Source organism: Moschus berezovskii, chromosome 23, assembly GCF_049115385.1.
Source record: "Moschus berezovskii isolate FMDL1 chromosome 23, NW_MosBer_1.0, whole genome shotgun sequence".
Taxonomy (NCBI): domain Eukaryota; kingdom Metazoa; phylum Chordata; class Mammalia; order Artiodactyla; family Moschidae; genus Moschus; species Moschus berezovskii.
Window position 1 is genome coordinate 11,194,399 of NC_142482.1, and position 24,647 is coordinate 11,219,045.

Here is a 24,647-nt window from a genome sequence, read left to right on the forward strand (position 1 = left end):
TGACTGAACTGAACTGAACTCTAATCTGTAATTTAAGACTACAGTTTTCTTATTGCTTTTCTATCAGGATTCTCTGTCCATTGATGGAATAGGGTGTTTAATTTAGTTAGCATTTAATTTGCAATTCACTTGTTTTTTTAATTTTCATACTACATTATCTAATTGGATGATCCACAGCTTTTACTATGTGTTTCTGTGTACTGGTGGGAGTTTTTCCCTTCTCTGTAGATTTTTACTTATTTTTCCAATTAGAGCAGACTCTTTAGTATTTCCTTTTGAGTTGGTTTAGTATGGATAAGCTCTTAGGTTTTGCTTGTCTGAGAAGTTCTTCTCTCCAATTCTGTATGATAATCTTGCTGGATAGAGTATTATAGGTTGCAAATTTTTCCCTTTCACACGTTAAATATATATTTTTGACCTCTTTCACTCTGTCTTTTCCTTCTAAAACCCACATAAAGTGAATGTAAGTATACTTGATGATGTTTAGAATTCTCTTAAGCTGTTATCTTTTATTAACTTGTTTTTCGTTTTGTTTTTTCCTATTGAGCGATTTCCATAATTTTACGTTCAAGATTAATTTTGCTTCTTGTGTATTGGCAACTCTCATTCTTGAGATATGCGGCTAGAGATAGAGGGGCCAGAACCAGTGCCAAGTATGAGTCCGGACTTCTCCTGTGCTCAGTCGCCATCCCTACGTATTGGGGAGTTAGTATGAGTATCCACTTGATGTTACAGAAGCCTTGAGTTTCAGATCCGTGCTGATTCCATTTCATGTAACTGTATGCTGTATCCCGTTCCAGCATTGAGAAATTTCCCCCAAAAGAAAGAAGTGCTGGAGCCAGAAGGGGTGCCCCATATGTGCTTGGGTTCATACTTGGGCAGTCCCAGCACACCAGTAAGAGTTCCAGATACTCCACTGTGCCACCTCCATAAGCACTTGTAATGGCTGCTCTCAACCTGTTCAGATATAGGCCAGATCTGTGTTGGCTCCACTCCTGGCACCTGTACATTCTTCTCAGTCATGGAAGCCTTTGCCATAGTTGTGGGAAGGGGTGTTCTATGAAATAAGAGGGGCTGGAGTAGGCATTCAGAGTGGTTTAAGTCATGACCTGGCATTGATATGTGTAAAGAGTCAGCTTACTGTGTAATTTCAACGTTTCCTCTGCATTGCTTTGTGAGTAAACACACGTGTGGTTGCCTCGGCAAACTCTTCACATAGAGATAAATAAATAAATCCCCACCAAAAGAAACAAAAGAGGAAGAGATAGGGAAACTACCTGATAAAAATTTCGAATAATGATAGTGAAAATGATCAAAAATCTTGAAAACAAATGGAGTTACAGAAAATATACCCAGGAGACAAGGAACAAAAAGCTGCAAGAAAGGTTTAACAAGCACCTAGAAGAACTAAATGGCAAGCCACTCCATCTTGCCTAGAAAATCCCATGGATGGAGGAGCCTGGTAGGCTTCAGTCCATGGGGTCGCTAAGGGTCGGACACGACTGAGCGACTTCACTTTCACTTTTCACTTTCACACATTGGAGAAGGAAATGGCAACCCACTCCGGTGTTCTTGCCTGGAGAATCCCAGGGACGGGGGAGCCTGGTGGGCTTCTGTCTGTGGGGTCACACAGAGTCAGAAACGACTGGAGTGACTTAGCAGCAGAAGAAGAAGAAGTGAAAAACAGTCACTACATAAGGAATAATGCAGTACATGAGATCTAAAACACTCTGGAGGGAACCAACTGTCGAATAACAGAGGCAGAAGACTGGATAAGGGAGATAGAAGATAGAATGTTAGAAATAAATGTTACAGAGTGGAAAAAAGAAAACCGAATTAAAAGAAATGAGAACAATCTCAAAGACCTCTGGGACAATGATAAATGTCCCAACATTCGAATCATAGGAGTCTCAGAAGAGGAAGACAAAAAGAAAGACCATAGGAAAATCTTTGAGGAGATGATAGTTGAAAAGTTCCCTAAAATGGGGAAGGAAATAATCACCCAAGTCCAAGAAACCCAGAGAAAACAGGAAAAACCCAAAGCAAAACACCCCAAGACACATAATAAAATTAAGAAAGATCAAAGACAAAGAACAAATGTTAAAAGCAGCAAGGGAAAAACAGCAAATAACCCCCAAATGGATTCCCACAAGGATCAGAGCTGATCTTCCAATAAAAACTATTCAGGCCTGGAGGGAAAGGCAGAGCATACTTACAGTGATGAAAGAAAATAGCCTACAGCCCAGATTACGGTACCCAGCAAGGATCTCATTCAAATATGAAGGAAAAATCAAAACTTTATACACAAGCAAAAGCTGAGAGAATTCAGCATCACCAAACCAGCTCTCCAGCAAATCCTAAAGGACCTTCTCTAGACAGGAAAGAGAGAAAGGGGGTATAAACCCGAACCCAAAACAATAAAGTAAATGGCAACTGATTCATACTTATCAATAATTACCTTAAATATAAATGGGTTTAATGTTCCAACCAAAAGACAAATACTGGCTAAATGGATATAAAAAGAAGACCCCTCTATATGTTGTGTACAAGAGACTCACCTCGAAAAGAGGGACACAGACAGACTGAAAGGGAAGGGCTGGAAAAATATATTCCACGCAAATAGAGACCAAAAGAAAGCCGGAGTAGCAATACTCAGATCAGATAAAATAGACTTTAAGACAAAGGCTGTGAAAAGAGACAAAGAAGGACACTACATTATGATCAAAGGATGAAGCCAAAAAGAGATATAACAATTATAAATATATATGCACCCAATACAGGAGCAACACAATATGTAATAAAAATGTTAATAATTATGAAAGGGGAAATTAACAATAACACAATAAGAGTAGGAGACTTTAATACCACACTCACATCTATGGATAGGTCGACTAAACAGAAAACTAACAAGGAAACTCAAACGTTTTCAATCCCTTGTCAGGGAACTAAGATCCCACAAAATGCATGGTGCCCCCCACCCCAAAAATTTATCTGACCGTGGTGATCCTCTTTGTCATATGCACCGTGATTGGACCATCTCCACTACCCTGCCCTTGGGAACACACTGCTCCCACCAATTTCTTACAATAACAGTGGCCTAATTGATATTTTTTGGTGGCTCAGAGGTTAAAGCGTCTGCCTCTGATGCGGGAGAGCCGGGTTCGATCCCCTGTCGGGAAGATCCCCTGGAGAAGGAAATGGCAACTCACTCCAGTATTCTTGCCTGAAGAATTCCATGGATGGAGAAGCCTGGTAGGCTACAGTCCACGGGGTCGCAAAGAGTCGGACACGACTGAGCGACTGAACGGAACTGAATGGAATTGATATTTGGTTTGTTCCCTCCCAACATAATTTTAATCTTTGGGAGTGCTAGCTGTGGGTTTTACTTGAATCAGCATTTTGTGCATTCTGAGAACCTTTAGCTGACAGCATAGGCGAGTGATTCAGTAAAGCCCTTTATGATGTAGGTGGCCAGTAGATGATTTCTACCTGCTTTTCTCAGGGGAAGTATGACATTCCCCATCCCCATGTTGAACCCTCTTCCCATCTGGGTTCTGGAAATCTAGACCCTAATGTCATTCCACACCCAAAACAAAGGCAGTAACACCACACCACTAATCCTTGCCGCTGAGATCAATTGTTAAGCAGGGTTATCCATCTTCAGTGCAGACTCCTGACCAAGTACAGAGCTCTACTCTCTGGTTAACTGGGGGCCTGAGGGTCTGTTCCCCAATCTTCCGGGACTCCACACCCCTCCCCACTCAGGTGCCCACCTATTCTCTCTTTCCCCTCCCTTCCCATCAGAGAATTCACACACACACACCACACACACACACACACACACAAATATCATCTTTTCACCATTTGATGTTTATTTTAATTACAGCCATCAGTTTACTTTGTTAGTGTGAGAGTCAGTCTTTACCTGGTTGGCCATTTGTAAGAAAGCAGATACCTGGAGAAGCAATTCTAAACTATCTGACTTTTGGTATTCAGTTACTGGCTGCCCATGTTGTACTTCTCCAGGGTTTCTCATTCTGGGGCGGCTGAGCTTATCTTCTCTTTGGATTCTGCCTCCTTCTTGGACTCTGCCTCGTATTTTTGTACCTTTTTAGGCGTTGATTCAGTGTCTTAAGTGCACAGGAACAAAAACACCTGTTTGGTTTTCTTGTTTTCTTCACCTTCTTCGATTGAATTGCATATGATACTGTTTTGATTCTCACAGTCCCTTGTAGAGGTCTTCTGACCCTCATGGTCATTTTTCATGCCTGGAAAGAAAAAAGAAGGGTATTAGTTTTGAGGAAAGCATATAACAGCTGAGTTGGAAGGGTGATTTCATGATAGAGATGTGGGCTGATGAGGGCTTTTATACCAGGCAAGGGGAGTGTAGAGGTTTGGGCAGCAAAGTCAATGGAGAACATGGGAAGCTAGATGGAGTCCTCTTACCTTCACACTGCTTCTATATCTCCGTTGACAACATGTTGTCTTTCTTCCTTTCATCCTTCAAGCAAACCGCATTGCAACTCTTCTTGTCTTCTTGGCTTCCTGGTTCCTTAGTCATGATGATCCCACGTAGTGGCCTAACCCAGAATCTCTGCCTCTGACCCCCCTATATATACCTTCTCAGCACAATGAGGAGCCACACCCTTCAATCTGATTGGACAGCTAGGCACTCCCCCAGCCAATGTTGGCCTTGGGGTCTTAGACATCACAGTTTACCACTTTGTCCATCAGCATGGGCTAGTGGAGGCTGAAGGAAACCATGATGCAACTTACCCACTGCTGACACCTTTGTGTGTCTGATTCTGGGGAATGGTGATTCAGGGGCATGGTGTTTCTGCTAATGATCTTCAGACTTTCCTTCAGTGCCCTTTATTTTTGACTTATATGTCTCCCTTCAACACTCCTGCCTCTTCCATATCTATATGAACACTTTTCATCCCATTTCTACAGTTCAGAGTCCTCTAGTCACTTCATCTCTAGACCACGCTCTTCCTATTGGGAGTCTTTAAGGGGCTTAAGGAACTTAAGAGCAAGCACTTAACATGGAAATAAGTAATTAAGAACATGTTGTATGTTTTTTCTACTCCAATGAGCTTTAGAGACCCCAAGTTTTGGTGAATCCTCAGTCTGTTGCCACAAGGTCAATACACCGTCTCCATAAGATTACACATCAGAGCAAAGAAAGTGTTAAATGTCTCCTCCACTAATATTGTTGGGGACACATCAACTCTCATCTTGAGTATGGAAACTCAACTTGCCCATCTACAGAAATACATTCCTGATTAAAAAAAAAAAAAAAGAAAAAACAATAAGGTGCCCAAAGGCAAGAGTCATATGACCACTGCACCATAGTCTCTGGACTGAATCACTTCCCCAATTGTCCCTCATTGACAGTTATCATCACGTAGGGCCCACTGTGTAGCTGGCCAATAGCTGAGCAGGAGACGTATCATTAGGTACCTCATTGATAGTTGGTTGCTTAAGGGCGGGGCCTAGGGGTGCACTCTCCAGTTGCTGATCAAGACCTGTTGCTTAGAAACAGGATGTGGAGTAGTTAGGCACAGCAATGGCTACCTGCTAAGGGCTGTGCTTGTGCTACTCTATTCCATAAGGGTTCTTTGTATACAGTGTGCTGGAATCTTTTTGATTGACTCCTTTCCAACCTCAGATTTTTATTTCACATGCTTGTTTAACTTTTGTATATCATTCTTTTCATTGTAATCCTAGGTATGCCTGTCAGAAGTGCTTATCTATGTGCCCCTCCAACAGCTACCACTTGATCCCATGTGCCGCATATAGTGTAGCTAATATTTCAAACCCAAGGAGAATGTGAAGGCAAGCCCACCTTTAAAACTACTTTGACAAACCTTAACATCACAGTGATTCTTATTCTATTCATAGGATAACAGAGCAGGATGATGGAAATTTAAAAAGTATAAAAATGCAATTAGAGGACACCAATAAGTATGTCAATTGAAATATATATACTGTTAATATTTTGCCTTTGTTGTCCTACTTAAATGTTTATAACATATATATTATATGTGTTATATAATGCTAAAGTATATAATGCACATATATGAGGATGAGCATATATACATCAGTGAATTTTTTTTTAATTTCTGGAAATTGAATTAAACTATATGCACTCTTTTAGCCTTCCTTTTCTATACAATATGCTGAAAGAATCTTTCCATCTCAACGAATATTTATCTGCCATTATTTCTAAGGATTACTATAATGTTCAAATGCTTGCTTAACCTATACTCCATGCGAGTGCTTTGAAGAGAATAACCATGTGTGCTTCGTTCACTGGTTGCTACCAAATCTTTTCTAATGTAAATAAGGCTGTAATACACGTTGGAATTCTTGTATCATTTTTTTCATTTTTTAATATTAATTTATTTTATATGGAGGCTAATTACTTTAAAATATTGTAGTGGTTTTTGCCATACTTTGACATGAATCAGCCATAGACACCACCATTTGAAGGGACTTGAAGAGGATGGTTCAGTTTAGTTCAATTCCGTCGCTTAGTCATGACTGACTCTTTCCGACCCCATGAATCACCACACGCCAGGCCTCCCTGTCCATCTCCAACTCCCGGAAATCAATCAAACTCATGTCCATGGAGTCGGTGATGCCATCCAGCCATCTCATTCTCTGTCGTCCCCTTCTCCTCCTGCCCCCAATCCTTCCCAGCATCAGAGTCTTTTCCAGTGAATCAACTCTTCACATGAGGTGGCCAAAGTATTGGAGTTTCAGCTTTAGCATTAGTCCGGATGGTTTAGAAAAAGAGAAATCTTCCTTCTCCATTTTGAGATCTATAGGATGTTAGGAAAATATTGTTCAATATGTTTTACTCTACAGAGGATTATAATAGTGACTGTTTTAATAATATACCAGTTCTCTGCTTTTAATAAAATTAAATAAGCAATCCTTTTCAGTAATTCTATGAATGTATTATTGAAGAATGTAGGCTACATTTAGGTTGCCTATTCATAAAATGAAATGCGGCTTGATACAAAATGTAGCAAAAGCTAAATCATTTCCCCTAAGCATTTATCTCTGATGAGGTGAATAGGTCCTGAATACTGTTTGGTAGACTTCGAGTCAAAAATAACTGGCATTTGAAAAGGCTTAGACTTGGAAGATAGAAAGTTCTTTATCTTTATTTTCCCTAAATATTATAGATTTCTGAGCACTTTAAAGCAAAATTTTCTAAATGTTTCAGGTTTGGGATTAAAGCAAAATATGTTTCTATTTTCACAGTTCAAATTTCCAAAAAAATCACTTTCTTTAATGATTTTGAAATGTTTTGACCTTTGGGTCATTTAATTTCCAGTAATGGGGAAAGTGATGTAAGGAAAAACCAGAGTGATTGATCATCAAGTTAGTCACTCTCATTAAAATTGTCAATACGAAGGTAAAAATTGCATATCATTGATTTAATTTGCATCTCTTTCATTACAAGTGAGGTAGGGCATTTTTTTTCAGTGCTTAACAGATAATTAATTCATTTTTTAGGTATCCATTCATTAGTAGAACTGTTCTTTTGATAAAATAGATAATGATTTCCAATAGAGTAGACAAACTATGTTCTGGTCTCTCTCTTTTTTTAATTTGTATTTTAATGATATATTACACTTAGATGAGTAGATTTCAGGCACCAGCCTTAAAAAAAAAAATAAATAAATAAAGTTAACCTTCACCTTAAACGTGAATCACATTTAGCTATTTCTGCTATAACTGTTTTATTTTCTATTTTCAGACCAGAAATATTTCTAAAAAGTCAGCTGTTTTAAATATGTATTCTTATCCTTAAAAGACAGATATAAGTGTTTAACTTGATTATCAATTGTAAATTTATACAAGTTAGCTCACCGAATAACCTCCATGTATATTCACTTTGCATGATTGGGAGAGAGATTTAGTTTCACCCGATTAAAATTTTTTTCAGGTTAATTTCCTAAAATCATTCTTAATTACTGAACTTTGTGTCCTGAAGACTCTTTCATCTGTGTGCTAAAGCGAATTCCAAACGTCTTCCTGTGGAGAATCTAGGCTCCAGGAACATTCCCCTGGTTTACCTCCATGCCTTTTAAGTCTTTTCTTCCTTCAAAGGAGGTTATCAATCCTATTTCCAACACAGTTGACTATTAATATTTATGATTCTAACTTCACACATTCTAAAGGTATTGAGAACAACACTGAATTAACAATACTTGTTCAAAGTGAGACAAATAAAATAAATGGAAGATGGACTGAATGCTCTCGTCCTCTAGTTTATACTAAGGTGTATCCTTCAGTTCAGTTCAGTCGCTCAATCTTGTCTGACTCTTTGCGACCCCATGAATCACAGCACGCCAGGCCTCCCTGTACATCCCCAGCTCCCGGAGTTCACTCAAACTCATGTCCATCGAGCTGGTAATGCCATCCAGCCATCTCATTCTCTGTCGTCCACTTCTCCTCACACCCCAAATCCCTCCAAGCATCAGAGTCTTTTCCAGTGAGTCAACTCATCCGATGAGGTGGCCAAAGTACTGGAGTTTCAGTTTTAGCATCAGTCCTTCAAATGAACACTCAGGATTGATCTCCTCTAGAATGGACTGTGTCTGACCCCCCTATATATACCTTCTCAGGAAAATGAGGAGCCACACCCTACAATTTGATTGGTCAGCTAGGCACTCCCCCAGCCAGTGGTGGCCTTGGGTTCTTAGACATCAAAATGTACCACTTTGCCCATCAGCATGGGCTAGTGGAGTCTGAGAGAGGATATGATACAACTTACCCACTGCTGACAACTCTGTGTTTCTGATTCTGGGGAGTGGTGATTCAGGGGCATGGTGTTTCTGCTCATGACCTTCAGACGTTCCTTCAGTGCCCTTTATTCTTTGATTTATATGTCTCCCTTCAACACTCCTGCCTCCTCCATCCCTGTATGAACACTTTTCATCCCATTTCAGAACTTCAGAATCCCCTAGTCATTTCATCTCTTGACCACTCTCTTCCTTTTGGGGGTTCTTGAGGTGCTTAAAAACTTAAGTGCAAGCACTTAACATGGACAAAGGTAATTAAGAACATGCTATATGTTTTTTCTATTCCAATGAACTTTAGAGACCCCAAGATTTGGTGAATCCTCATTCTGTTGCCCCAAGTCAATACACCGTCTCCATAAGATTACACAGCAGAGCAAATAAAGTGTTAAATGTCTCCTCCGCTAATATTGTTGGGGACACTTCAACTCTCATATTGAGTAGGGAAACTCAACTTGCCCAATCTACCAGAAATACATTCCTGATTAAAATAAAATAAAAAAAGTAAGATGCCCAAAAGCAAGAGTTTCATGACCACTGCACCACGGACCCTTGACTGAATCACTTCCCCAGTGGTCCCTCATTGACAGTTATCATCAGGTAGGGCTCTCTGTGTAGCTGACCAATACCTGAGCAGGAGACGGACCAATAGGTACCTCATTGATATTTGGTTGCTTATGGGCAGGGCTCAAGGATGGACTGTCCAATCGCTGAGCAAGACCTGTTGCTTAGTAAGAGGATGTGGATTAGAAAGGCACAGCAATAGCTACCTGCCAAGGGCTGTGCTCATGCTGCTCTGTTACATAAGGATACTTTGGATCCAGTGTGCTGGAATCTTTTTCATTGCTCCTTTCCAACCTCAAATTTTGATATCACATGCTTGTTTAACTTTTATTTTTTATTCGAGGCTAATTACTTTACAATAATATATTGGTGAGTTTTGCCATACATTGACATTAATCCACCCCGGGTGTACATGTGTTCCCTTTCTTGAAGCCCCTTCCCACCTCCCTCCTCCCCATATCCTCCCTCCAGTTCATCCCCGTGCACCAGCCCCGAGAATCCTGTATCATATGTCGAACCTGGACTGGTGATTCATTTAACATATGCTATGCCATTCTCCTAAATCATTCCACCTTCACCCTAACTTTTGTACATCATTCTTTTCATTGTATTCCCAGGCATGCCTGTTACTGTGCTTATCTATATGCCACTCCAACAGCTGCCACTTGATCCCATGTGCCGCATATAGTATAGCTAATATTTCAAACCCGACAAGAAGGTGAAGGCAAGCCCAAATTGAGAAATACTTTGACAAACCTTAACATCACAGTGATTCTTATTCTATTCACAGTATAACAGAGCAGGATGATGGAAATTCAAAAAGCATAAAAATGAAATTAGAGGACACCAATAAGTATGTCAAAAGCATCAATTCTTCAGCGATCAGCTTTCTTCCCAGTCCAACTCTCATATCCATATATGACCACTGGAGTAACCATAGCCTTGACTAGACTGACCTTGGTTGGCAAGGTAATGTCTCTGCTTTTAAAATAGTATCTACGTTTTTCATAACTTTCCTTCCAAGGAGTAATCGTCTTTTAATTTCATGGCTGCAATCAGTATCCCCAGTGATTTTGGACCCCAAAAATAAAATCGGACACTGTTTCTACTGTTTTCCGATCTATTTCCCATGAAGTGATGGGACCAGATGCCATGATCTTTGTTTTTTGAATGTTGAGCTTCAAGCCAACCTTTTCACTCTCCTCTACCACTTTCATCAAGAGGCTTTTGAGTACCTTTTCACTTTCTGCCATAAGGGTGGTGTCATCTGCATATTTGAGGTTTTTGATATTTCTCCCAGCAATCTTGATTCCAACTATGCTTCTTCCAGCCCAGCGTTCCTCATGATGTACTCTGCATATAGGTTAAATAAGCAGGGTGACAACATACAACCTTGACGTATTCCTTTTCCTATTTGGAACAAGTCTGTTCCATGTACAGTTCTGTTTGCTGACTTGCATATAGGTTCCTCACGAGGCAGGTCAGGTGGTCTGGTATTCCCATCTCTTTCAGAATTTTCTACATTTTCTTGTGATCCACACAGTCAAAAGCTTTGGCATAGTCAATGAAGCAGAAGTAGATGTTTTTCTGGAACTCTCTTGCTTTCTCCATAATCCAGCGGATGTTGGCGATTTGATCTCTGGTGCCTCTGCCTTTTATAAAACCTGCTTAAACATCTGGAATTTCACAGTTCACATATTGCTGAAGCCTGGCTTGGAAAATTTTGAGCATGACTTTACTCGCCTGTGAGATGTGTGCAATTCTGAGGTAGTTTGAGAATTCTTTGAAATTGCCTTTCTTTGGGATTGGAATGAAGACTGACCTTTTCTAGTCCTGTGGCCACTGCTGAGTTTTCCGCTTTTGCTGGAATATTGAGTGCAACACTTTCACAACCTCATCTTTCAGGATTTGAAATAGCTCAACTTGAATTCCATCACCTCCACTAGCTTTGTTCATAGTGATGCTTTCTAAGGCCCACTCGAATTCACGTTCCAAGATGTCTGGCTACGGGTGAGTGATCACGCCATCATGATTATCTTGGTCATGAAGATAATTTTTGTACAGTTTTTCAGTGTATCTTGCCACCTTTTCTTAGTATCTTCTGCTTCTGTTAGGTCGATAGCATTTCTGTCCTTTATTGAGCCCATTTTTGCATGAAATGTTCCCTTGGAATCTCTAATTTTCTTGAAGAGATCTCTTGTTTTTCCTACTCTGTTGTTTTCCTCTATTTCTTTGCATTGATCACAGAGGAAGGCTTTCTTATCACTCCTTGCTATTCTTTGGAACTCTGCATTCAGATGCTTATACCTTTCCTTTTCTCCTTTGCTTTTTGCTTCTCTTCATTTCACAGCTATTTGTAAGGCCTCCTCAGACAGCCAGTTTGCTTTTTTGCATTTCTTTTCCATGGGGATGGTCTTGCTTCTTGTCTCCTGTACAATGTAACGAACCTCCATCCAGTGTTCATCAGGCACTCTATCTATCAGATCTAGTCCCTTAAATCTATTTCTCAGTTCCACTGTATAATCATAAGGGATTTGATTTAGGTCATATCTGAATGGTCTAGTGGTTTTCCCTACTTTCTTCAACTTAAGTCTTAATTTGGCAATAAGGAGTTCATGATCTGAGCCACAGTCAGCTCCTGGTCTTGTTTTTGCTATCTGTATAGAACTTCTCCATTTTGGCTGCAAAGAATATAATCAATCTGATTTCGGTGTTGACCATCTGATGATGTCCATGTGTGGTGTCTTCTCTTGTGTTGTGGGAAGAGAGTGTTTGCTATGACCAGTGCATTCTCTTGGCAAGACTCTATTATTCTTTGCCCTGCTTCACTCTGTGCTCCAAGGCCAAATTTGCCTATTACTCCAGGTGTTTCTTGACTTCCTACTTTGCATTCAAGTCCCCTATAATGAAAAGGATATCTTTTTTGGCTGTTAATTCTAAAAGGTCTTTAAGGTCTTCATAGAACCGTTCAACTTTGGATTCTTAAGGGTTACTGGTTGGGGCATAGGCCTGGATAACTGTAATACTGAATGAACTGTGGTGATGGAGAAGACTCTTGAGAGTCCCTTGGACTTCAAGGAGATCTAACTTGTCTATTCTAAAGGAGATCAATCCTGGGTGTTCATTGGAAGGACTGATGTTAATGCTGAAACTCCAATACTTTGACCTCCTCATGCGACAAGTTGACTCACTGGAAAAGACTCTGATGCTGGAAGGATTGAGGATGGGAGGAGAAGGGGACGACAGAGAATGAGATGGCAGGATGGCATCACAGACTTGATGGACATGAGTTTGAGTGAACTCCAGTAGTTGGTGATGGACAGGGAGGCCTAGCTTGCTTTGATTCATGGGGTCAGAAAGAGTGGGACAGGATTGAGTGACTGAATTGAACTGAACTGATTAAGTATGTCAATAGAAATACATACTGTAAATATTTTGTCCTTGTTGTTCTACCGAAATGTTTATAACATATATATATATATATACATATTTATATATGCTAGAATATATAATACACATATATTTGGATGAGCATATATACATCAGTGAATTTTTTTAAATTTATAGAAATTGAATCAAACTCTATGCACTATTGTAGCCTTCCTTTTCTATACAATATGCTCGAAGAATTTTTCCATCTCAGTGAACATGTATCTGCCGTTATGTCTAAGGATTGCTATAGTGTTCAAATGCTTGCTTATCCCACACTCCATGAAAGTGCTTTGAAGAGAGGAACAACGTGTCCTTTGTTCACTGTTTGCTTCCATATATTTTCCATTGTAAATAAGGCTGTAATACACATTGGAATTCATATATCTTTTCAAATTAGTGTTCATTGTCTTCTGATATATACCTCGGAGTGGAATTGCTGAGCCAATTGGTAGTTGTTTTTTTAGTTTTTTGAGAAACTTTCATGATGTTTTCCAAAGGGAGTGCACAAATTTACATTCCCACCAATTAAGTACAAGGGCTTCCCTTTCTCCACATCCTTGCCAACATTTGTTTATTTTTGATTTGATGAGAGCCATTCTGATGAGTGTGAGGTGATATCTCCTTGTGATTTTGGTTTTAATTTCGCTGACAGTTAGCGATGTTCAGCTCTTTTTCATGAGCCATCTGTATATCTTCTTTGGAGAAAATCTGATCTTGTCATTGTTTTTTTTGTTGTTGTTGTTGTTGTTGTTTGTTTGTTTGTTATTTAATATTGAGTTGAATAATCTGTATAGATAGTTTGGATATTAACCCTTTTAGTCATATCATTGGCAAATACTTACTCCCATTCAGTAGGTTGTCTTTTTATTTTGTCAGTGTTTTCGTTTGCTGTGCAAAAGCTTTTAAGTTTAATTATATCTCACTTTTTTCCTTTTCTTCCTTTGCCTTAGGAAACAGGTGAATAAAATGTTTCTATGAATTATGTCAAAGCGTGTTCTGCCGACATTTTCTTCTAGGTGTGTCAAAGTTTCCAGTCTTTCATTTAGGGTTTTAATTCACCTTGATTTCTTTTGTTTAATCATTATTTTGTAATCTGAGACTCAAATACTTTGGCCACCTCATGCGGCGAGTTGACTGACTGGAAAAGACTGTGATGTTGGAAAGGATTGGGAGTGGGAGGAGAAGGGGACGACAGAGAATGAGATGGCTGGATGGCATCACCGAGTCAATGGACATGAGTTTGAGTGAACTCTGGGAGTTGGTGTTGGACAGGGAGGCCTGGCGTGCTGTGATTCATGGGGTCTCAAAGAGTCAGACACGACTGAGCAACTGAGCTGAACTGAACTGAACTGCTAGCTTTCTATATATAGTTTCATGTAAACTGCAAGTAGTGACAGTTTTACTTTTCTTCCTATTTGGATGACTTTTATTTGTTTTCTTTGAATGATTTCTGAGCCTAGTACTTCTAGTGTTTTAGAAGTGGCAAGATTGGGCATCTGTGTCTTTTCCTGATTTAGAGGGATAGCTTTCAGCTTTTTTCCACTGAATATGATATCATCTCTGTTTGTTATAAATCACCTTTATTATGTTCAGACGACCACATGGACTTTTTAATCCATGGAATTCTCTAGGCCATAGTACTGGATTGGACACAGTACGACTTCCACTTTCACTTCCATTATGTTCAGATATATTCCCAGTGTGGTTCTGAACTTTGTGTTACTAAGAGATTTTTTATTATACATTCAATTTCACTACAAATGTTTCAACTATTCAGATTATATATTCCTTCCTGATTCAATTTGAAAGGTTGTATGGTACTAGAGATTTGTCAGTTTCTTCAAGGTTGTCCAATTTTTTGGCATATAACTATTTGTCTTATCCTCTTTTGATTTTTCCCTGTTGCTATGATATTGGATGTAATGTGTTCTTTGCATTTGTTTATTTGAGTCATCTATCTTTTATTTTTGATGAACCTGTCTAAACACTTAAATTTTTGTTTATCTTTTCAAAAAATATCTTTTCACTTAACTGATATATTTTTACTTTAGGAAAGGGGAAGTCTCAGTTTTATCCATGTCTTTTCTGATTATTATTATTGCCTTCATTCTGAGGATTTGTGGCTTTATTTATTCTTCTTTTTCTACTTCATTTATATAGTCAGTTAAGTTGTTTATTTCAGTTTCTCCCCAAGTCTTGAGGGAAGGATCTGTCACTCTACAATTTCCTCTAGAACTGCTTTTGCTAAATCCAATAGATTTCGGAAATTTGGTGTTTTTATTAGTCTCAAAGTATTTTCTTATTCCCCTTTTGATTTCTTCCTTACCTCATTGGTATTTCGTAGCACGTTGTTTCGTCTGCACACGTTTGTGTTTGTCCAGTATTCCTCTCCTGTAATTGATTTCTTATTTTGTAAGATTGTGATCAGAAAAAGTGCTTGATATTATTTCTGTCTTCTTAAATATGTTGAGACTTGTTTTGTGGCCCAGCATTGGATCATCCCTTAAAAAAGGTCCTGTGCTCACTTGAAGGTGTGTAATCTGCTATTTTGGGATAGACTATGCCAGGTGGCTCAGAGGTCAAGAATCTGCCTGCAACGCAGAAGATGCAGATATGACCCCGGGTCAGTAAGATACCCTCGAAAAAGAAATGCAATAAACTACGGTGTTCTTGCCTGTTAAATCCCATGGACAGAGGAGCCTGGACTGGTGATTCATTTAACATATGCTATGCCATTCTCCCAAATCATTCCACCTTCACCCTAACTTTTGTACATCATTCTTTTCATTTTATTTCCAGGCATGCCTGTTATCCGTGCTTAACTATATGCCACTCCAACAGCTGCCACTTGATCCCATGTGCCGCATATAGTATAGCTAATATTTCAAACCCGACAAGAAGGTGAAGGCAAGCCCAAATTGAGAAATACTTTGACAAACCTTAACATCACAGTAACTCAAGAATAACAGCAAATGCTGTAGGTATCTATTAAGTTCAACTACTCTAACCTGTAATTTAAGACTACAGTTTTCTTATTGCTTTTCTCTCAGATGCTCTGTCCATTGATGTAATAGGGTGTTTCATGTAGTTAGCATTTAATTTAAAATTCATCTGTCTTAATTTTCGTACTAGATTATCTATTTGGTTGATCCACAGCCTTTACTATGTGTTTGTGTGTACTGGTGGGAGTTTTTTCCTTCTCTGTAGATTTTTACTTCTTTTTCCAGTTAGAGAAGACTCTTGAAATTTTCCTTCCAAGTTGGTTTAGTGTGGATAAGCTCTTAGCTTCTGCTTGTCTGAGAAGTTCTTCTCTCCAATATTGGATGATAATATTGCTAGGTAGAGTATTATAGGTTGCAAGTTTTTCCCTTTCAGCACATTAAATATACATTTTTGACCCGTTTCTCTCTCTTTTTCCTTCTATGACCCAATAAAGTGAATGCAGTATACTTGATGTAGTCTAGAGGTCTCTTAAACTGTTCTCCCTTTTAACTTGTTTTTTGTTTTGTTTTCCCTATTGGGCGATTTCCATAATTTTAAGTTCCAGATTAATTTTGCTTCTTTTTTACTGGCAACTCTCACTTTGGTGAGAGGTGGGGCTAGAGATAGAGGGGCCAGAACCAGTGCCAGGTATGAGCCCGGACTTCTCCTGTGCTCAGTAGCGAACCCTACTTATTGGGGAGTTAGGTTGAGTATACAGTTGATGGTACAGAAGCCCTGAGTTTCAGGTCCATGCTGATTCCATTTCATGTAAGTGTGTGCTGTATAACCTTCCAGCATTGGAAATTTTGCCACAAAACAACGAAGTGCTGGAGCAAGAAGGGGTGCCCAACATGGGCTTGTGTGTATACTGGGACAGTCCCAGCCCACCAGTCAGAGTTCCAGATACTCCCACAGTGCCACCTCCATACGCACTGGTAATGGCTGCTCTCAACTTGTTCAGACATAGGCCAGATCTGAGTTGGCTCCACTCCTGGAACCTGTACATTCTTCTGAGCCATGGAAGCCTTTGCCATAGTTGTGAGAAGGGGTGTTCTATGAAATAAGAGGGTCTGGAGTAGACATTCTGAGTGGGTAAAGTCATGACATGGCAGTGTTATGGGGAAACTGCCAGATTCCTGTGTAATTTCAACCTGTTTCCTCTGCCTTGCTTTGTGAGTGAGCAAACGTGTGGTTGCCTCCGCAAACTCTTCACACAGAGATAAATAAATAAATGCTCACCAACACAAAAAAGGAGGAAGAGATAGGAAATCTATCTGATGAAAAATTCCGAATAATGATAGTGAAAATGATCAAAAATCTTGAAAAAAAAATGGAGTTACAGATAAATAGCCTGGAGACAAGGATTAAAAAGATGCAAGAAAGGTTTAACAGGAACCTAGAAGAAATTAAAAAAAAAATTGTCAATACATAAATAATAAGCAGTAAATGAGATCCAAAACACTCTGGAGGGAACAAGCAGTAGAATAATAGACACAGAAGATAGGGTAAGTGAGATAGAACATTGAATGGTAGAAATAAATGAAAGAGAGAGACAAAAAGAAAAAAAAAAGAATCAAAAGAAATGAGGACAATTTCAGGGACCTCTGGGACAATGTTAAACGCCCCAACATTTGAAACATAGGAGTCCAAGAAGAGGAAGAGAAAAGGAAAGAACATTGGAACGTATTTGGGGAGATGAAAGTAGAAAAGTTCCCTAAAATGGGGAAGGAAATAATCACCCAAGTCCAAGAATGCCAGAGAGCCCCAAACAGGAAAAACACAAGGCAAAACACCCCAAGACATATTAATAAAATTAAGAAAGATGAAAGATAAAGAACAAACATTAAAAGCAGCAAGGGAAAAACAGCAAATAACACACAAGGGGATTCCAGAAAGGATCAGAGCTGATCTTTGAATAGAAACTCTTCAGGCCAGGAGGGAATGGCAGGGCATACTTACAGTGATGGAAGAAAATAGCCTGCAGCCCAGATTACTGTACCCAGCAAGGATCTCATTCAAATATGAAGGAGAAGTCTAAAGCTTTACACACAAGCAAAAGCTGAGAGAATTCAGCATCACCAAACCAGCTCACCAACAAATGCTAAAGGACCTCCTCTAGACAGGAAGTAGCGAAAGTGGGTATAAACCCGAACCCAAAACAATAAAGAAAATGGCAATGGGTTCATTCTAATCAATAATTACCTTAAATGTAAATGGGTTGAATGCCCCAACCAAAAGACAAAGCCTTGCTGAATGGATAAAAAAAAAAAAGAGCCCTATATATGTTGTCTACAATAGACCCACCTCGAAACAAGGGACACATACAGACTGAAAGAGAAGGGCTGGAAAAACATATTCCACACAAATAGAGACCAAAAGAAAGCAGGAGTAGCAATACTCATATCAGATCAAATAGACTTTAAGAGAAAAGTTATGAAAAGTGACAAAAAGGACACTACATGATGATCAAAGGATCAAACCGAAAAGAAGATATAACAATTATAAATATATATGCACCCAACAGAGGAACACTGCATTATGTAAGACAAATGTTAATAATTATGAAAGGGTAAATTACCAATAACACAATAAGAGTGGGAGATATTAATGCCCCACTCACACCTATGGATAGATCGACTAAACAGAAAATTTACAAGGAAACACAAAAGTTTTCAATCCATAGTCAGGGAACTAAGATCGCAAAAACTGCATGGTGTCCCCCACTCCAAAAAATTATCTGTCTGTGGGGATCCTGTTTGTCATATGCACAGGGATTGGGCCACCTCCCCTGCCCTGCAATTGGGAACACACTGCTCCCACCAATTTCTTAGGATAAAAGTGGCCTTATTGATATTTGGTCTGTTCCCTCCAAATATTATTTTAATCTTTGGGAGTGGTAGCTGTGAGTTTTAGTTGCATCAGCATTTTGTGCCTCCTTAGCACCTTTAGCTGACAACAAAGCCCTTTATGGTGGAGGTGGCCAGGAGGTGATTTCTGCCTGCTTTTCTCAGGGGAAGTATGACATTTACCATCCCCATGATGAACCCTCTTCCCATCTGGGTTCTGGCAATCTAGACCCTAATGTCATTCCACACCCCAAACAAAGACCGTAACACCACACCACTAATCATTGCCGTTGAGATCAACTGTTAAGCAGGGTTATCCATTTTCAGTACAGACTCCTGACCCAGTCCAGACTTCTACTCTCTGGTTAATTGGGGGCCTGAAGGTCTGTTCCCCAATATCCCTGGACTCCACATCCCTTCACATTCAGGTGCCCACCTCGTCTCTCCATTCCCTCCCTCCTCATCAGAAAATTTACACTTACACACAAATATCATCTTTTCACCATTTGATGTATCTTTGAATGCAGCCATCTGTTTACTATGTTAGTTTGAGAGTCAGTCTTTTCCTGGTTGGCCGTTTGTAAGAAAGCAGACTTCTGGAGAAACAATTCTAAACTGTCTGACCTTTGGGATTCAGTTACTGGCTGCCCAGGTTGTACTTCTCTAGGGTCTCTCATTCTGGGGTGGCTGAGCTTACCTTCTCTTTCGATTCTACCTCCTTCTTGGACTCTGCCTCATGTTTTGGTAACTTTTTTGGCTTTGACCTGTATCTTACATGCACAGAAAAAGAAAAACCATTTTGGTTTTCTTGTTTTCTTCACCTTCTTCGACTGAGTGGCATATGATCAGATTTTCTTTCTCAAAGTCACTTGTAGAGGTCTTCTGAGCTTCAGGGTCATATTTCTTGCCTGGAAAGAAAAGAGAAGGGTATTAGTTTTGGGTAAAGAGCATGACTACTAAGTTGGAAGGGAGAATTCAAGAAAAAGAGATGTGGGTTGATTAGATTTTTTGTGCCTAGCAAGGGCAGTGTAGAGGGCTTGGGCAGCAAAGTCAATGGAGTCCATGGGGAGCATAGATGGAGTCATTGTACCTTCACAATGCCTCTATCTCCATTGACAGCGGGCCGTCTTTCTTCCTTTCACCCTTAATGCAAACAGCATTGCAACTCTTCTTGGAATTTGTGGCTTCCTGTTTCCCTTTGTCATCATGAGCCCACGAAGTGGCCTAACCCAGAATCTCTGCCTATGACCCCCAATGTATACCTTCTCAGGACAATGAGGAGCCACACCCTTCAATCTGATTGGTCAGCTAGGCACTCCCCCAGCAAATGGTTGCCTTGGGGTCTTAGACATCACAATGTACCACTTTTCCCATCCATTCAATGCCATTCTCTCAAATCATCCTACCCTCCCCCCCTCCCACAGAGTCCAAAAGACTGTTCTATACACCTGGGTCTCTTTTGCTGTCTCATATACAGGGTTATTGTTATCATCTTTCTAAATTCCATATATATATGCATTAGTATACTGCATTGGTGGAGAAGGCAATGGAAAGCCACTCCAGTACTATTGCCTAGAAAATCCCATGGATGGAGGAGCCTGGTTGGCTATAGTCTGTGTGGTCGCTGGGGGTCGGACACGACTGACCAACTTCACTTTCAATTTTCACTTTCACACATTGGAGAAGGAAATGGCAACCCACTCCAGTGTTCTTGCCTGGAGAATCCCAGGGATGGGGGAGCCTGGTGGGCTTCCGTCTATGGGGTCGCCCAGAGTCGGACACGACTGAAATGACTTAGCATACTGCATTGGTGTTTTACTTTCTGGCTTACTTCACTCTGTATAATAGGCTCCAGTTTCATCCACCTCATTAGAACTGATTCAAAAGTATTCTTTTTAATGGCTGAATAATACTCTATTGTGTATATGAACCAAAGCTTTCTTATCCATTCTTCTGCAGATGGACATCTAGGTTGCTTCCATGTCCTCACTATTATAAACAGTGCTGCAATGCACTTTGGAGTACATGCTGGTATGCTGGTAAGTCCCTTCAGTCGTGTCTGACTCTGTGCGACCCCACAGACGGCAGCCAACAAGGTTCCCACGTCCCTGGGATTCTCCAGGCAAGAACACTGGAGTGGGTTGCCATTTCCTTCTCCTTGGAGTACATGTGTTTCTTTCAATTCTCTTTTCTTCGGTGCGTATACCCAGGAGTGTGATTGCTGGGTCGTATGGCAGTTCTATTTCCAGTTTTTAAAGGAATCTCCACCCTGTTCTCCATAGGGGCTGTACTAGTTTGCATTCCCACCAACAGTGTAAGAGGGTTCGCTTTTCTCCACACCCTCTCCAGCATGTATTGCATGTAGACTTTTAGATTGTAGCCATTCTGACGGGTGTGTAATGGTATCTCATTGTGATTTTGATTTGCATTTCTCTGATTCTGAGGGATGTTGAACATTTTATCATGTGTTTTTTAGCCATTTTTATGTCTTCTTTGGCGAAATGTCTGTTTAGTTCTTTCACCCATATTTTGACTGGGTCGTTTATTTTTCTGGAATTGAGCTGCAGGAGCTGCTTGTATATTTTGCGGATTAATTCTTTGTCAGCTGTTTCATTTGTTATTATTTTCTCCCATTCTTCAGGGTGTCTTTTCACCTTGCTTATAGTTTCCTTTGCTGTGCAGAAGCTTTTAATTTTAATTAGGTCCCATTTGTTAAGTTTTGCTTTTATTTCCAATATTCTGGGAGGTGGGTCATGGAGGATCCTGCTTTGATTTATGTCAGAGAGGATTTTGCCTATGTTCTCCTTTAAGAGTTTTATAGTTTCTGATCTTACATTTAGATCTTAAATACATTTTGAGTTTATTTTGGGGTACGGTGTTAGGAAGTGTTCTAGTTTCATTCTTTTACAAGTGGCTAATCAGTTTTTCCAGCACCACTTGTTAAAGAGACTGTTTTTTCTCCATTTTATATTCTTGCCTCCTTTGTCAAAGATAAGGTATCCATAGTTGTGTGGATTTATCTCTGGGGTTTCTATTTTGTTTCATTGATCTATATTTCTCTATTTATGCCAATACCATACTGTCTTGATGAATGTGGCTTTGTAGTAGAGCCTGTAGTCCGGTAGGTTTATTCTCCCAGTTCCATTCGTCTTCCTCAAGATTGCTGTGGCTATTCGAGGTTTTTTGTATTTCCATACAAATTGTGAGATTTGTTCTAGCTCTGTGAAAACTATCGTTAGTTGCTTGATAGGGATTGCATTGAATGCATAAATTACTTTGGGTCGTATATTCATTTTCACAATATTTATTGTTCCAATCCATGAACACGGTATATTTCTCCATCTATCAATGTCCTCTTTGATTATTTTCAGCAGGGTTTTGCAGTTTTCTATGTACAGGTATTTTGTTTCCTTAGGTAGATATATTCCTAAGTATTTAACCCATTCGTTGGAACAGTGAATGGCATCGATTCCTTAATTTCTCTATTTTCTCATTATTAGTGTATAGGAATGCAAGGGATTTCTGTGTGTTTATTTTATATCCTTCAACTTTACCGTATTCATTGATTAGCTCTAGTAGAAAATTGCTGAGGAAGGTAAACTTCCTAACTTATTCTATGAGGACAACATCACCCTAATCCCAAAACCTGGTAAAGATCCCCCCCAAAAAAAAACAAACTACAAGCCAATATCACTGATGAACATAGATGCTAAAATCTTTAACAGAATTCTAGCAATCAGAAACCAACAACACATTAAGAAGATCATACATCATGACCAAGTGTGCTTTATACTAAGAATGCAAGGATTCTTCAATATCTACAAATCAATCAATGTAATACACTACATTCAGTTCAGTTCAGTTCAGTTCAGTCGCTCAGTCGTGTCCGACTCTCCGCGACCCCATGAATCACAGCACGCCAGGCCTCCCTGTCCATCACCAACTCCCGGACTACACTCAAACTCATGTCCCCAGAGTCGGTGATGCCATCCAGCCATCTCATTCTCCATAGTCCCCTTCTCCTCCCACCCCCAACCTTTCCCAGCATCAGAGTCTTTTCCAGTGAGTCAACTCGTCGCATGAGGTGGCCAAAGTATTGCAGTTTCAGCTTTAGCATCAGTCCCTCCAATGAACATCCAGGATTGATCTCCTCTAGAATGGACTGGTTGGATCTCCTTGCAGTATAAGGGACTCTCAAGAGTCTTCTCCAACACCACATTTCAAAAGCATCGATTCTTGGGCGATCAGCCTTCTTCACAGTCCAACTCTCACATCCATACATGACCACGGGAAAAACCATTGCCTTGACTAGACGGACCTTGGTTGGCAAAGTAATGTCTCTGCTTTTTAATATACTATCAAGGTTGGTCATAACTTTCCTTCCAAGGAGCAAGCGTCTTTTAATTTCATGGCTGCAATCAGCATCTGCAGTGATTTTGGAGCCCAAAAAAAAACAAAGTCTGACACTGTTTCCACTGTTTTTCCATCTATTTCCCATGAAGTGATGCAAGGATTCTTCAATATCTACAAATCAATCAATGTAATACACTACATTAGCAAACTGAAAGATAAAAATCATATGATTATCTCCATAGATGCAGAGAAAGCCTTTGACAAAATTCAACATCCATTTATGATAAAAAAACCTCCAGAATATTGGAATAGGAGGGACATAACACAACATAATAAAAGCTATATATGACAAACCCACAGCAAACCTTGTCCTCAGTGGTGAAAATCTAAAAGAATTTCCCCTAAAGTTAAGAACAACACAAAGGTGTCCACTCTCACCACTACTGTTCAACATAGTTCTGGAAGATTTGGCCACAGCAATCAAAGCAGAAAAAGACATAAAAGGAATACAAATTGGAAAAGAAGAAGGAAAACATTCACTGTTCGCTGATGACATGATCTTATACAGAGAAAACCCTAAAGAATCTACCAGCATTTTTTTCCTGTGCCATCTGTATATCTTCTTTGGAGAAAATCAGATCTTCCCATTGTTCTTCTGTTTGTTTGTTTTTTAGTATCAAGTTAAATAAATTGTTTAGATAGTTTGGATATGAACCCCTTTTAGTCATATCATTTGAAAATACTTACTCCCATTCAGTAGTTTCTCTTTTCATTTTGTCAGTGTTTTCGTTTGCTGTGCAAAACTTTTAAGTTTAATCAGATCTCATTTTTCCCCCTGGCTTCCTTTGCCTTAGGAGACAGGTGAAAAAATTTTTGCTATGAACTATGTCAGAGTGTTCTGCATACATTTTCTTCTAGGGGTTTCATAGTTTCCAGTCTTTCATTAAGGGTTTTAATTCACCTTGATTTCATTTGTTCAATCATTTTAGTGTAAGCTGAAACTCCAATACTTTGGCAACCTCATGTGACGAGTTGACTCACTGGAAAAGTCTCTGATGCTTGGAGGCATTGGGGGCGGGAGGAGAAGGGGGCGACAGAGAAGGAGGTAGCTGGATGGACATGAGTTTGAGTGAACTCCGGGAGGTGGTGTTGGAGACGGAGGCCTGGCGTGCTGTTAATCATGGGGTCCCAAAGAGTCGGACACGACTGAGCTACTGAACTCAACTGAGAGCTTTCTGTATATAGTATCATGTCAACTGCAAGTAGTGACAGTTTTACTTCTTCCTTCCAATTTGGATGACTTTTATTTATTTTCTTTGAATGATTGCTGTGTCTAGTACTTCTAGTGTTTTAGAAGTGGCAAGAGTGTGCATTTGTGTCTTGTTCCTGATTTAGATGGATAGCTTTCAGCTTTTTGCCACTGAAGAGGATATCATCTCTGTTTGTTATAAATCACCTTTATTATGTTCAGCCGACCAGGTGGACTATACAGTCCGTGGAATTCTGTAGGCCAGAGTACTGGAGTGCTACTTCCAATTTCACTTTCATTATGTTCAGATATATTCCCTCCATATCAAGATTGGTGTGAGTTTTTGGAACAAATGAATATTGAATTTAGCCAAATGCTTTTACAGCATCTGTTGAAATGATC

The 24,647-nt window shown here is 39.7% G+C and overlaps 1 pseudogene; it reads left to right on the top strand.

Annotated features, from left to right (window-relative positions):
- Positions 1 to 616: 616 nt before the first annotated feature.
- The window catches only part of LOC129540265 (E3 ubiquitin-protein ligase RNF146-B pseudogene), a 75,519-nt pseudogene continuing 51,488 nt past the window's right edge, over positions 617 to 24,647 (top strand).